Below are 12,846 nucleotides of genomic sequence, written 5' to 3'. Positions count from 1 at the left end.
TGGTGTGGCCGCTTGCTGCAGCGGCTCCTCCTCCTCATCTGCGTCCGCCCGCAGCCTCTGGAAACCGTTTGGGCCACGTGGTCGCTTTGCTCTGCGCTGCTGCGGCTCTCTTTGGGGGGTTGGGGGGGGTGGCTGCCTACTCTTGGGGATAGAAGGGTCCGAAGAGGTCGCCCATGTTCCGGTCACTGGCGCAGTTGCCACACAGACAGCACCCCAGGTGCCATCACAGAACCTGTCACCACAGGCCCCCGGGGGTGGGGCGGGGGTAAAGACCGATGCTGGGAGCGCCTTGATTTCTGTGACCTCTGACCCTTCCAGCCCCCGCCAGCCTGGTCTGCTCCTCCTGGTCTTCAGCACTGATGGTGGCCCTCGCGGCTCCGGGGCCACACTTGTTTGCCATGCGGGCAGCGGCCAGGCGGCGTCCTTCCCTTCGCCTCCGCGAGCTCGGCGCCTGCTCTTCGGGGTTCGCTCTCCATGGCGGGCCGCGCCTGGGAGTCCCTGAGGGGGCGCAGGAGGGGCTGTCTCCCCGTCTTTCCTGACGGGAAATGGCTGTCTGCGAGGAAGCCCTCCCGGGGGTGAAATGGTCCCTGCTCGCTCACTCTCTCTCGTGAACCAGGAAGATGAGAAGATATCTGGTCGCCCTTGGTTACCAGATGGAGGACGCCAAGGCCCTGGAGTTCCTCTCCTGCGTGCCCGTTTCGGGTGTGTCTCGGGCTTCCTGTGGTCGCCCCCGATGTCAGCGCTGGTGCCCTCCGGAGGCCGCTCCTCAGGGACACGGGGTCTCCCCCCTGCGGGCCTCGGCGAGCGTCCAGGTCCCGCTTGGCCCGAGGTCCTGACCTTCTGAAGGACGCCCCCAACTTCAATCCCGTCCTCTGTGCGACGGGCAGTGTTTTCTGTGAGGCTGATGGAGGGCCAATTCCGATGATCTGGAGCTGTGGGGGCCTCGGAGGAGGCTCCCTTCCGAAAACCCTTCATCTCCTGCCTGGGAGGAAGGCGGACACCGACATGGGGTGCTTTCTCAGCGCCTTCTTTGGCGATGGAAGGACATGCCCTCCATCTTCGGTGTGACTTCCTTTGATGATGGAAGGAGGTGCGCTGTCTTCAGTGTGACTTCCTTTGACGAGGGAAGGACGTGCCCTCTGCCTTCAGTGTGACTTCCTTTGATGAGGGAAGGACGTGCCCTCTGCCTTCAGTGTGACTTCCTTTGATGAGGGAAGGACGTGCCTTCTGTCTTCAGTGGGACTTCCTTTGATGAGAGAAGGATGTGCCCTCTGTCTTCAGTGTTACTTCCTTTGACGAGGGAAGTACGTGCCCTCTGTCTTCAATGTGACTTCTTTTGATGAGGGAAGGATGTGCCCTGTCTTCATTGTGACTACCTTTGACAATGGAAGGAGGTGCCCTGTCTTCAGTGTGACTTCCTTTGATGAGGGAAGGATGTGCCCTCTGTCTTCAGTCTGACTTCCTTTGTTGGAAGGACATGCCCTCTGTCTTCAGTCTGACTTCCTTTGTTGGAAGGACATGCCCTCTGTCTTCACTGTGACTCCCTTTGATGAGGGAAGGAGGCTCCCTCTGTCTTCAGTGAGAATTCCTTTGATGAGGGAAGGACGTGCCCTCTGTCTTCAGTGTGACTGTTTTTCACATCTTGCGACTCTTACTGGGAATGGGTGAGCTAGAAGAGTAGACACACCTCCTCCTGGTTAGGGGGTTTTGAGGAGAATGATCCTCGTGACCTGGCAGTCTTAGCATCACATTACTAGGGTTAGATGACTGTGCAGACTCCGCGAGGCTGTGCCCATCGCCCTCATGGGGCGGCCCAGACCTTTTTTGATTGGACGCTCCTGGAGGACCACTGATTTGAGCTGGAAAAGTCTGCCGAGAAAGATTCCAGCAAGACTCTTGCAACTTCTGGGAGCCGTGCTTCAATTCCATGCCTTTGCTAGGCTGACCTTCACTGGACAAGAGGCAGTGCCTGGAGTCTTGACCACTAGGCTCATGGTAGCTCTGCACAGGCCCAGAAGGCCTTCGCAGAGGCGGCTGTGGGGTTCTTGTTGCCATAGGGTCTTTGTTGCCTGCTATACAGTAGAGATCACTAGAATCCCTGGTAGCTTTGATCGCCAGCGGTTTCACTAGTCATTGCTGCTGCAGCTCCTGCTGCTCTTTGCTATCCACTTCTGCTGTTGCTGCTGCCCCTGCTGCTCCAACCACCCCTCCACCGCTAAAATTCTGGAGCATCTGAGCCTGACAAGGGCTCAACGCTTCTATCTGGAATGAGTGGTGTACCTCCTGTGGTTAGTTTCACTGACTTCCATGGGAACTGCTTTGCTCCTGAAAGGACTGCATACAGTTTAGCAGCACAGTGGCAGGCCGGCAGGCCTCCTGCAGGAACCCCCAGAATCAACTTTACAACGCTGTCTTATAACACTGCTATTCACATCCCTCAGCTACGGTCACAGGGGATCACTAGAGGCCTAATCAATGCGTGGACACTGCAAATGGATGTGAGGCTTCTACTGTCAGTTATCCATAGCCTTTTGCAAACTGAGTGTTCACAATTTAAGCTCTGATGCTACTCCCTCCTTTGGATTTGGGTTTTATTATGTACAATCCTTGGATCACACAGGCTGGTGTGCTTCTTTCAGGTGGGCTTGCTTGAGCCCTCACTTTGATGGCTGTTTCTTTTAAGACAAGCCTTTAAGAGCCCAGACACTATTCTTTCTGATGGCGAGGTGTCACTAATTTATTCACTGCACTTTACTATAGAACCTATATCTTCACTGATCTCTTCATGAGGGTGAGTATCAAGAAGGACCGTGTTATAAGAACTAATTGTTCTTAGACTGGCGTTAGACTTAAGTTTGAGCCCCAAGTTAATTCATATATCTATTGTTTATATGTGTCTCTGATTTACCTTAGAGACATTATTTTCATTTTATGTTAGAGAGCATTATCAATCATTCCCCCGAGCCATATCAATAGTGTCATTAATTTAGCCAATAGTACAGAATGTAAAGCACTGTTGAGCAAAGGAAATTATACCAGTATAGGTCAGCTGTGAATAGCAATACATGAATTATTGACTTGTACAGATTAAACTCTTACATGACTTGACACTATTTAAACAAAAAAATGAGGGTTGGTGATAGAGCAAATCTTTTAATAATATTCATTCACAACAGCTGAGCTACACCTACCAGATTAATCCATGTCATGATAAAGCAAGGTGGGAATTAAAATGGTAGTATATACTGGTCCCAGGCCATCATTCATTGTGCATCCTCAAGGCAAAAGATCCAAACCAAAGTCCAGTGGCCCCCAGTGCATTGCCCTTAGGATAGCAGTTATCTTCTTTTCACACTAGAGAGTTGCAGCCTTAAGTTCAAAACCTACAGGAGAGTTTGAGGTAAAGCCCAGTTTGGTTGGTGGGGTTTCCACACCAGATCCTTCTGATGTTACCTAGGAAAGATGTGTGCACCTCGAAAGAACAGAGTGTAAACTCCCAGTAGTCCATAGCGCATGGCCTAGGTCACCAAAGACTGGATAGAAACTAGGTCCGAGTGTCCAATAAAGAACATAGTACCAGGCATATTCTCCCACTAATGTTCTATGTACGTTTTTTCTGTTTTGTTGTTTTTCCCCAATGGGGGGTTGATCCTCCCCATTTTCCTACCAACAGAAATATAATTGCCTTCTCCAAGACATACATACTCCCCTCACCCCATTTTGAATTGATTTTCCAGTATGGTTTCCTTATCATTCTGGTTGTTGGTCTGGGTGACCTGAGCACAATATTGTACGGCAGCAATTGAATGGTCTTCTTCCTTTGCACTCATCTTGAAAAACTGACCTCAGCTGAGGTGAGGGCTCCTCTGTTAAAGTGGTTTGTAAATGTAGAGTGTGTGATTGGTGATTTGTGGACATTTGGAAGGCTCTCTACCTTGTTACTTAGGAGCCCAGATTAGAAAATTTTATGCCTTGGGAATAGGAAAGTGTCATCTTAGTGTTTTGTTTTTTAATTATTTTATTGGGGACTCATACAACTCTTATCACAATCCATCCATCCATCCATCCATTGTGTCAAGCACATTTGTACATTTGCTGCCATCATCATTCTCAAAACATTTGCTTTCTGCTTGAGCCCGTGGTACCATTTAGTATTTATTTTTTATAGTAGTGGACTCATACAATATTTGTCCTTTTGTGATTGACTTCATTCAGCATAATGGTTTCCAGGTCCATTAATGTCATCAGGTGCTTCATGGTTTCAAGCTATGTTTTAGGATTGCGTAGTATTCCATTGTGTATATATATCAGAGTTTCTTTATCCAGCCTCCTGCTGATAGGCATTTGGGCTGTTTCCAGCTCCTTGTTATTGTGAACTGTGCCTCAATGAACATGGGAGAGCACATGTCTGTTCCTCTTCTGTGAATCCTGTAACTCTTTACAAGAATAGAGAGCCCCATCTCTACCCCTTGAAGAGGGTTTTGGTTTTGAACTGCTGACCTTGTGCTTAGCAGCTCAATGTTAAACACTATGCCACCACTGAACTGAACTTTTCCTCTGTTCCCTACAATATCAGTGGAGGTGAAGCTGTAACATTTGTTACGATTACTGATTGCTTGAGAATAAGTGATTACAACTAGGAAGAAATGTAGAGTTACTACTGTGGGAAACAGAAAGGCTATGCCCCAGGTTGTCCCCCCATATTATATGCCAAACCTAAAGTGTTTCTCACTAACACATGGTCAATATCTATACACTTGGAGGTCAACTGCCTAAAAGTTATCTGCCTGAAGGTTATCAACCATCTAGAGCAATCAGACCCTATAGTCTGTCCCACTCTAAGTAGGGCCCACTTCCTTCTGATAAGGAAAATGGATTATTCCCCTGTAGGAGAGCCCAAAGACACCTAAGGTCAGCCAACTCAACCAAAGTTAGGCTGCTGTCTTGACTCTAGAGGCCGCCCACCTTGGTATGTGTATGCATATAATAATATGGATAGATGGCAGAATGGAGAGGTGTCGCATGCATGCCTGTAGTGCCTCCCCTACCTATTGCATGTATACCCTTAACTCATCTCTCATCACCTGTATGCCTATGCCTTCTGAGTGTATATAAGCCTTGGTTGGAAATATATTCTGTATTTCTGCATGGATCTGGCTCCCGAAGTCATGACTCCGGGAGGTGAGCAATTGCATGCTTATCTGATGTCTCCTTAAATGTACCCCTCAATTGCACAACCGCCTCTAGAACCTGTTTGATTGTGGAAGGTGTTACCCCACATACTACGAATATGACTGGGTCTAGAATGCCCAGTTTCAATCCTTTACAAATGTAGCTGACCCCCTGCCTCATACTTAGTCTGACATCCACTGGGGAGGACCTGATTACCTCCTTTCAGGGCTAATACACTACCTTGCTTGGCTGGAAACATTTGGTTCCCTTTCACCTGAGGCTGGTTTTGCACTGCTTGCCCTCAGCATGTGGACTGTACCTTCCCGGTTTCCTCCAGTGTCAGTGGAGGTGAAGCTGCAACATTCGCCGCATTAAGAAGCACGCTGTTACAGAGTTAGAGCCCCTGGCTGGTGCAAATGACAGAAAGGTTGATGGTTTGAATACAACTAGAGTTGTCTTGAATGAAAGACTTGGTGATCTCCCTCTAAAAAAGCCAATTGGAAAAACCTATGGAGCATGGCTACTCTGAAACACATGGGGTTGTGATGCCTTGGAATCTAACAGCAACTGGTGTGTGATGGATTTAGTTTATGACGTTTCTAGATGCTTTGTGCGTGGCATCAGTTACACAAAAAGCTATTTCGTTCATGGAATATGATTGTATGCATCTGTAGTTGGTTCGCTGTCACAGATATTTTTTTTCCACTGGGGCCTCGTCTCATAAATCCTTAACTTGCATGCACCTTCAAGCCTTTAAAACCCCAGATGCTATCTCTTTTGATAGCCGGGCACCATGAGCTTTCTTCACCACATTTGCTTATGCACCCGTTTATCCTCAGCGATTGTATCATGGAGGTGTGCACCCAATGATATGATTTTTTTTGTTCTTTGATGTCTGATAACTGATCCCTTCGGAACCACGTGATCACACAGGCTAGTGTGTTCTTCCATGTGGGCTTTGTTGCTTCTGAGCTAGATGGCCGCTTGTTTATCTTCAAGCCTTTAAGACCCCAGATGCTATCTCTTTTGATAGCCAGGTACTATCAGCTTTCTTCACCACATTTGCCTGTTCACCCGCTTTGGCTTCAGCAGTTGTGTCAGGAGGGTGAGCATCATAGAATGCCAATTTAATAAAAGAAAGTATTCATGCATTGAGGGAGTACTTGAGTAGAGGCCCAATGTCCGTCTGCCACCTTAATACTAAACCTATAAATATAGGCACATAGATCTATTTCCCCATCCTCATGTATATATTTACATATGTACTTGTCTTTGTCTAGACCTCTATAAATGCCCTTTGCCTCCTAGCTCTGTCCTCTATTTCCCTCGACTTTCCTCCTGTCCCACTATCATGCTCCGTCCCCACCTGGGTTTCAGCAGTACCTCTTCGTTACATTACCCTTGATCATGCCCTACCAGGCCTGCCATACTCACCTCACCACCAATTTGGATCCCTTGTTCCCTTCTCTCTGGGTTGGCTTTTTTTTTTTTTAAACAAAAATGAGTTTAGCATGTTTCTAGGCAGGGAAAGATGCATGTTTCCCTTTGAAGTATGAAATGTCTTTCTCCCACTACCACCACCACCACCACCCACCACCACCACCACCCACCACCACCACCACCACCACCACCCACCACCACCACTACCACCACCACCACCACCACCACCACCACCACCACCCACCACCACCACCCACCACCACCACCACCACCACCACCCACCACCACCACCACCACCCACCACCACCACCACCACTACCACTACCACCACCACCACCACCCACCACCACCACCACCACCACCACCACCACCACCACCACCACCCACCACCACCACCACCACCACCACACAAAAAAAAAAAAGAAAAGAAATGTCTTTCATAAATTCAGGGGACTCGCCACCATCTTAATTTCTCTCTCAATGAATATACATATTTCAAAATCTTCTATACATGTTTTTCTTGCTCTTTTGTCTTCTCTCTTTTTTCTTCCATTCCTCTTTTCTCTTTTATATCCCTTTCCTTCAATCTCACTTCCATATCAGTTGTGATGCAAACATGGAGAATGCTATTAATACTTAAAATTATTGAATATCATATTACATTTCTCACAATATTTAAACAACTAAATTGAAATTTTTATGTCTCTTGAATAGACATAAAGAATAAAGAAATTAAATTCATTTTTTGTGACTTCCATTTTATTTAAAAAGTACTAAATCATAAAGTTCATTGAAATGTTTACCGTTATTCTGAGTGGCGAATGTAAATATTTTTCTATGGATTTCCTTATCTCTTAAAATTGAGCTGAGATGAGAAAATCAAGAGTGGCGTTCCAGCGCAGCCAACAAGGAAGTGCAGACTGAAAGTTCAGTAAACGGCAGGAAGAAGATGGAAGTGGGCGCTGCGGCTGGAAATGGTCAGGATGGTCTTGGTGAGCAGCTAGCAAGGCTTGGCTGAGGCTGGAAGGCAGGAGCAGAACCCTGATCAGCCCCTTCAGTTCTGGACAAAGGAGAGCCTAAAACACTCAGATCCCGGGTTTGTCATCCTTTTCGACCTAGTGCTGATTGTCTTGCTAAGTGAAGAAAGTGACTTCTTGGTTGCCTTCTGAACATGATTACAAACTTCTTGAATAGAAAAGACAGGCAATATTGTGTTTCAGCCAAACTGCAAGTCCCCACAGAACTGCCTTGTCCTTTTACACTTTTTCTTGTTCATTTGGGGAACATAAGTGAGAATGGTCTCATTCAATTATAATGAATTTCTTTTTATTATTTTTGCTCTCAGAATCATTTTATTAGGAGCTCATACAACTCTTATCACAATCCATACGTACATCCATTGTGTAAAGCACATTTGTACATTCATTGCCCTCATCATTCTCAAAACATTTGCTCTCCACCTAAGCCCCTGGCATCAACTCAGTTTTCCCTCTCTCCCCGCTCCCTCTTCCCTCATGAATCCTTGATAATTTATAAATTATTGTTTTGTCATATCTTGCCCTGTCAGACATCTCCCTTCATCCACTTTTCTGTTGTACATCCCCCAGGGAGGAGGTTATATGTAGATCCTTATAATTGGTTTTCCCTTTCCAACCCATCCTCTCAGTATCACCACTCTCACCACCGGTCCTGAAGGGATCATCCACCCTGGATTCCCTGTGTTTCCAGTTCTATCTGTACCAGTGTACATCCTCTGGTCTAGCCAGATTTGTGAGGTAGGATTGTGATCATGATAGTGGGGTGGGGGATAGGGGGAGCATTTAGGAACTACAGGAAAGTTGTATGTTTCGTCGTTGTTATATTGCACCCTGATTGCTCGTTGCCTCCCTGAGACCCTTCTGTAAGGGGATGTCCAGTGACCTACAAATGGGCTTTGGGTCTCCACTCTGCACTCCCCTCCTCATTCACAATGATATGATTTTTTGTTATGATGATGCCTGGTACTTGATCCCTTCAACACCTCGTGATCACACAGGCTGGTGTACTTTTTCATGTGGGCTTTGTTGCTTCTGAGCTAGATGACCACTTGTTTACCTTCAAGCCTTTAAGACCCCAGATGCTATCTCTTTTGATAGCCAGGCACCTTTAGCTTTCTTCACCACATTTGCTTATGTACTCACTTTGTCTTCCGTGATCATATCGGGAAGGTGAGCATCATAGAATGTCAATTTAATAGAAGAAAGTATTCTTGCATTGAGGGAGTACTTGAGTGGAGGCCCAATGTCTTTCTATTATCTTAATACTAAACCTATAAATATATGCACATAGATCTATTTCCCCACACTCATATATAAATATATTTAGATATGTATGTGCCTTTATTTAGATCTGTATAAACCCTTTGCCTCCTAGCTCTTTCCTTTGACTTTCCTCTTGTCCCACTATCATGCTCAGTCTTCATATAATGAAATTCTTAAACCAGGTGTGTTGGTTCAGTTTTTAAAACTTTGCAAACATCTGATGACTTTTAAGGGGCTCAATGTAAAGATATTTGTACTTAAGGGTTTAGTGTATTGCTCAAGGTGGAATTATACTATAAATGTGTGCAAACAATAATAGATGAGGTAAATAATATGGGAAAATAAAGTGAGGCATGTGTGAATTCAAAAGGGAAAGCTTTTGAGAAAAGGAATAAAGTGGTTTAAGATTGCACTAAGAGGCTATACAGAGCAAAACGCTTTAGAAACATGCAGGCCCACAATATATTAGCTACAAGTACCAGATTAATTTTTAGATTAAGCAAGACTATGTTCTAAAAAGATATGGTTAGTGGATACAGACATAGGGAAAGTGTATCATGGTTGAGTATAATTTAAACCAGAGCCTTGTTAATGCACTCAAAAACATTGGTAACAAACCTAACAACACAAGGGTAACTTATCCCAATCTAAATATTTTGGCTTAAGTTAATATGAGTCTAATTACATCTTGCTCCACAAAATAGAACAATTATGAGTCATAATTATGAAGGAAGGACCAAGTCAAGGCCCTTTTTTCTCTCTCCAAATCTGTCCTATTATTTTGAACCCTCAGAACTCATGCTATATGAACTTTGTAAAGTTTTTGGGAAATAACACTTGGGTTAAAAAATGCAGACTCACTATGCAACACTTAGTAACTAGCTCTCTAAGAGCACAATATGAAAAGTGGAAAAAAAAATAACTTTATAGTAGAAAAAACCGCACACTCTCCATCAGGGAATCAAGGTTACCATCAATGATAGGCCAGGGTGATTGATGCCCTTGATATGTTATGATGAGAACGCTACTTTACCTGTGCTTCCTTTCCTGAACTCATAGCCCCAGTCTACTGGTGAGAAACACATCATCAGAATTCAAATTAAGGAACATTTTTCACAATACATGTTCAGTACTCCTAATAAAACCAGCACCATAAAAGACAATGGAAGTCTAAGAACTTGTCCCAATCCAGAGGAGTTATGGAGGTAGAATGATTAGAGGAAATGTGGAATCTTAGATGGTGACCTGGAAAAGAAAAAAACACATTCTGGAAAATTGCTAATGTTGCTTCATTATCTATAGCAGATGTACCATAGTCATGTAAAAGCTAACAGTAAGGAGAAACTGTAAGTGATACCAAGAGTCTCTGTAACATGTTTGCAACCTTTCTGTAAATAAAACAATTGTCTGAAGGAACATAAATAATTTAGAAGACTCACACAAACTAATTATTAGAGGCAAACATTGTTTTGATATATACCTTATAAGACTTTTTGTGATAAAGTATATATACACAGATATGTATGTGTCAAAATCTCTTTTTAGAGTGGAGGATACTCCACAGAATGTGGCTATTGACTGTTAAACAGTCTTTGTTGGTTATAGACATGGCCATAGATGAAGGCTATGGCTCTTTATTTATCTCCTACCAACTTAGACCATGGTCAAGCCTATCCTCACAGCGCTTCTCTTTTAGAGAAAGGGTTTAGAGCAGTGGTTCTCAACCTGTGGGTTGCAACCCCTTTGGAGGTAGAATGACCTTTCCACAGGAGTCGCCTAAGACCATCGGAAAACACATATTTCCCATGGTCTTAGGAACCGAGACAACGCTCCTCTACCTGACACCCCATTTGCACCTGCCAGAAACCCATTCACAGTCAAAGTTGAAGATGTTCCTGAGACAGCGCAAGAGGAATTCATTGAACTTATTAACAGCGATTCAGTGAGAACTGATATCTCTACGACGCCAGTTACAAAATTCTGGATCAAGTGTTTGCAGTCGTATCCTGTTCTGTCTGAGACTGTGCTGTGCCTCCTTCCATTGCCAACAACATATCTTTGTGAAACAGGGTTTTCCAGTTGGTTGGTTATCGAGTCTAAATACAGAAGTAGACTTGTGGAAGGTGATCTTTGTTTTGCTCTTGCAAAGACTGCCCTGAGAATTTCTGATCTGGGGAGAAAGAAGCTATCTCAACCTTCACCCAGATGTTGGCTTTTTAAGCATACTGTTGCAAAATGTAGCAATGTAGTTGACTGTTGTTATAGTGACTGTTACCCATGCTACACCATGCTTCAAGACAAAATTTCATTTATTTGTAATTAGAAATAAATACTTCACAATATATAATTATGTAGTGCTTTTGTGATTAATCACTAGGCTTTAATTATGTTCAATTTGTAACGATGAAAATATATCCTGCATATCGTATATTTACATTCTGATTCATAACAGTAACAAAAATATAGTTATGAATTGGCAATGGAAAGAATTGTATGGTTGTGGATCACCATAACATGAGGAACTGTATTAAAGGGTCATGGTATTAGGAAGGTTGAGAACTCTTGGCTGAGATGAACCAAGAATCCTACTCTCAGCCTCTGCCTTCCCCAAGACACACCATCCAGAAAGCAGAGCATACACAGGAGCACCGATTCGACAATATGTTGTTTCCAATTCTTTTTAAAAACAACCATCTGAACAATATGTAGGAGGATTAAAAAAGTAAAGAACAGACTTCTTAAATAAGTCAGTAATTTTAATGGTTAAAAAATATTCGTGAGGGCTGTTCTTTAAAAAAAAAAAATCCATAAACAAAACAAAATGCCACACAGGTTCTGGTGGTTTCCAATGTAAGTTCATCAACCTCACAGGGGGACAGCAGTTTGAAACTACCAGCCACTGCATGGGAGAAAAAAAATGAAGCTTTCTACTCCCGTGAAGTTAACAGTCTTGGAAAACTACAGGGAAAGTTCTACCCTGTTCTACAGGGTCACAATCAGTCAGAATTGACTCCATGGTAAATAGAAGCCAATCTTTTCAAGAATAGTTCATCTTTATGTTGAGAGTTTTTCTGTGAAATAGAAACAGTGTCTTCCGGCAAGATGGCAACTGAGTAACACACACCAGAGGGACTCTGCAGAAATCAGCTCAGGAGAGTCACTGAGAGGGAAATTCCACACTGCCGGGTCACAGTTTACCCTACCACACAGGGGCGACATGCTAAGGACATGAAACAGAGCAGCAAGATAAGCAAAGCAATGGAGTCCCAGGGAATACCAAAATCACACTTTGGGACCAGGGTGTGGAACCCCAGCAGACTCAACTGGAAAATACTCATAAAGGTCAACAAACAGACCTGGAACTATCTATAAATAGGCTTTTCTTTTCTTTCTTTTTTATTTTCTCATGTTGTTTTGTTTTGCTTTGTCTTCTTTTGTGCTTATTATTGTCTCTGCATGCCTATCTAGATAAGATAGGCAGGATAAACAACCCAGGGGAGAAAACAATGGGACCAATGGTTCTGTGGTGGGGGGGCAGGATGGAACACAGGAAAGGAAAGGGAGAGGTGGGGTGGGGTGGGGAGCCTGGGGAAAGGAAGTGGGTGTTAACAAACTGAGGGAAAAGGGAACAGAAAGTGATCTAAAATCAACAAATGTGAGGGCATAGGATGCCAGGTAAGGCTTGATTAAGGGCAATGTAACCCAGAGGAATTACTGAAACCTGAGTGAAAACCAAACATGGTAGTGAGATGAGAGGAAAGTAAAAGGAAATAGAGGAAAGAACTCGGAGGCAAAGAACTCTTATAGAGGTCTAAATACAGTTATGTACATGTATAAATACATTTATATATAACGATAGGGAAATACATATATGTATATATATTTATATGTTAAGTATCAAGGTAGCGGATGGACATTGGGCCTCTACTCAAGT

General features: G+C 44.0%; 1 pseudogene; it reads left to right on the top strand.

Annotated features, from left to right (window-relative positions):
- Window positions 1–653: 653 nt before the first annotated feature.
- LOC142422754 (zinc finger matrin-type protein 2 pseudogene) overlaps window positions 654–12,846 on the top strand; it is a 29,787-nt pseudogene continuing 17,594 nt past the window's right edge.

This window comes from Tenrec ecaudatus, chromosome 12 (assembly GCF_050624435.1).
Source record: "Tenrec ecaudatus isolate mTenEca1 chromosome 12, mTenEca1.hap1, whole genome shotgun sequence".
NCBI lineage: Eukaryota > Metazoa > Chordata > Mammalia > Afrosoricida > Tenrecidae > Tenrec > Tenrec ecaudatus.
This window is presented reverse-complemented; position numbering and strand designations above follow the sequence as displayed.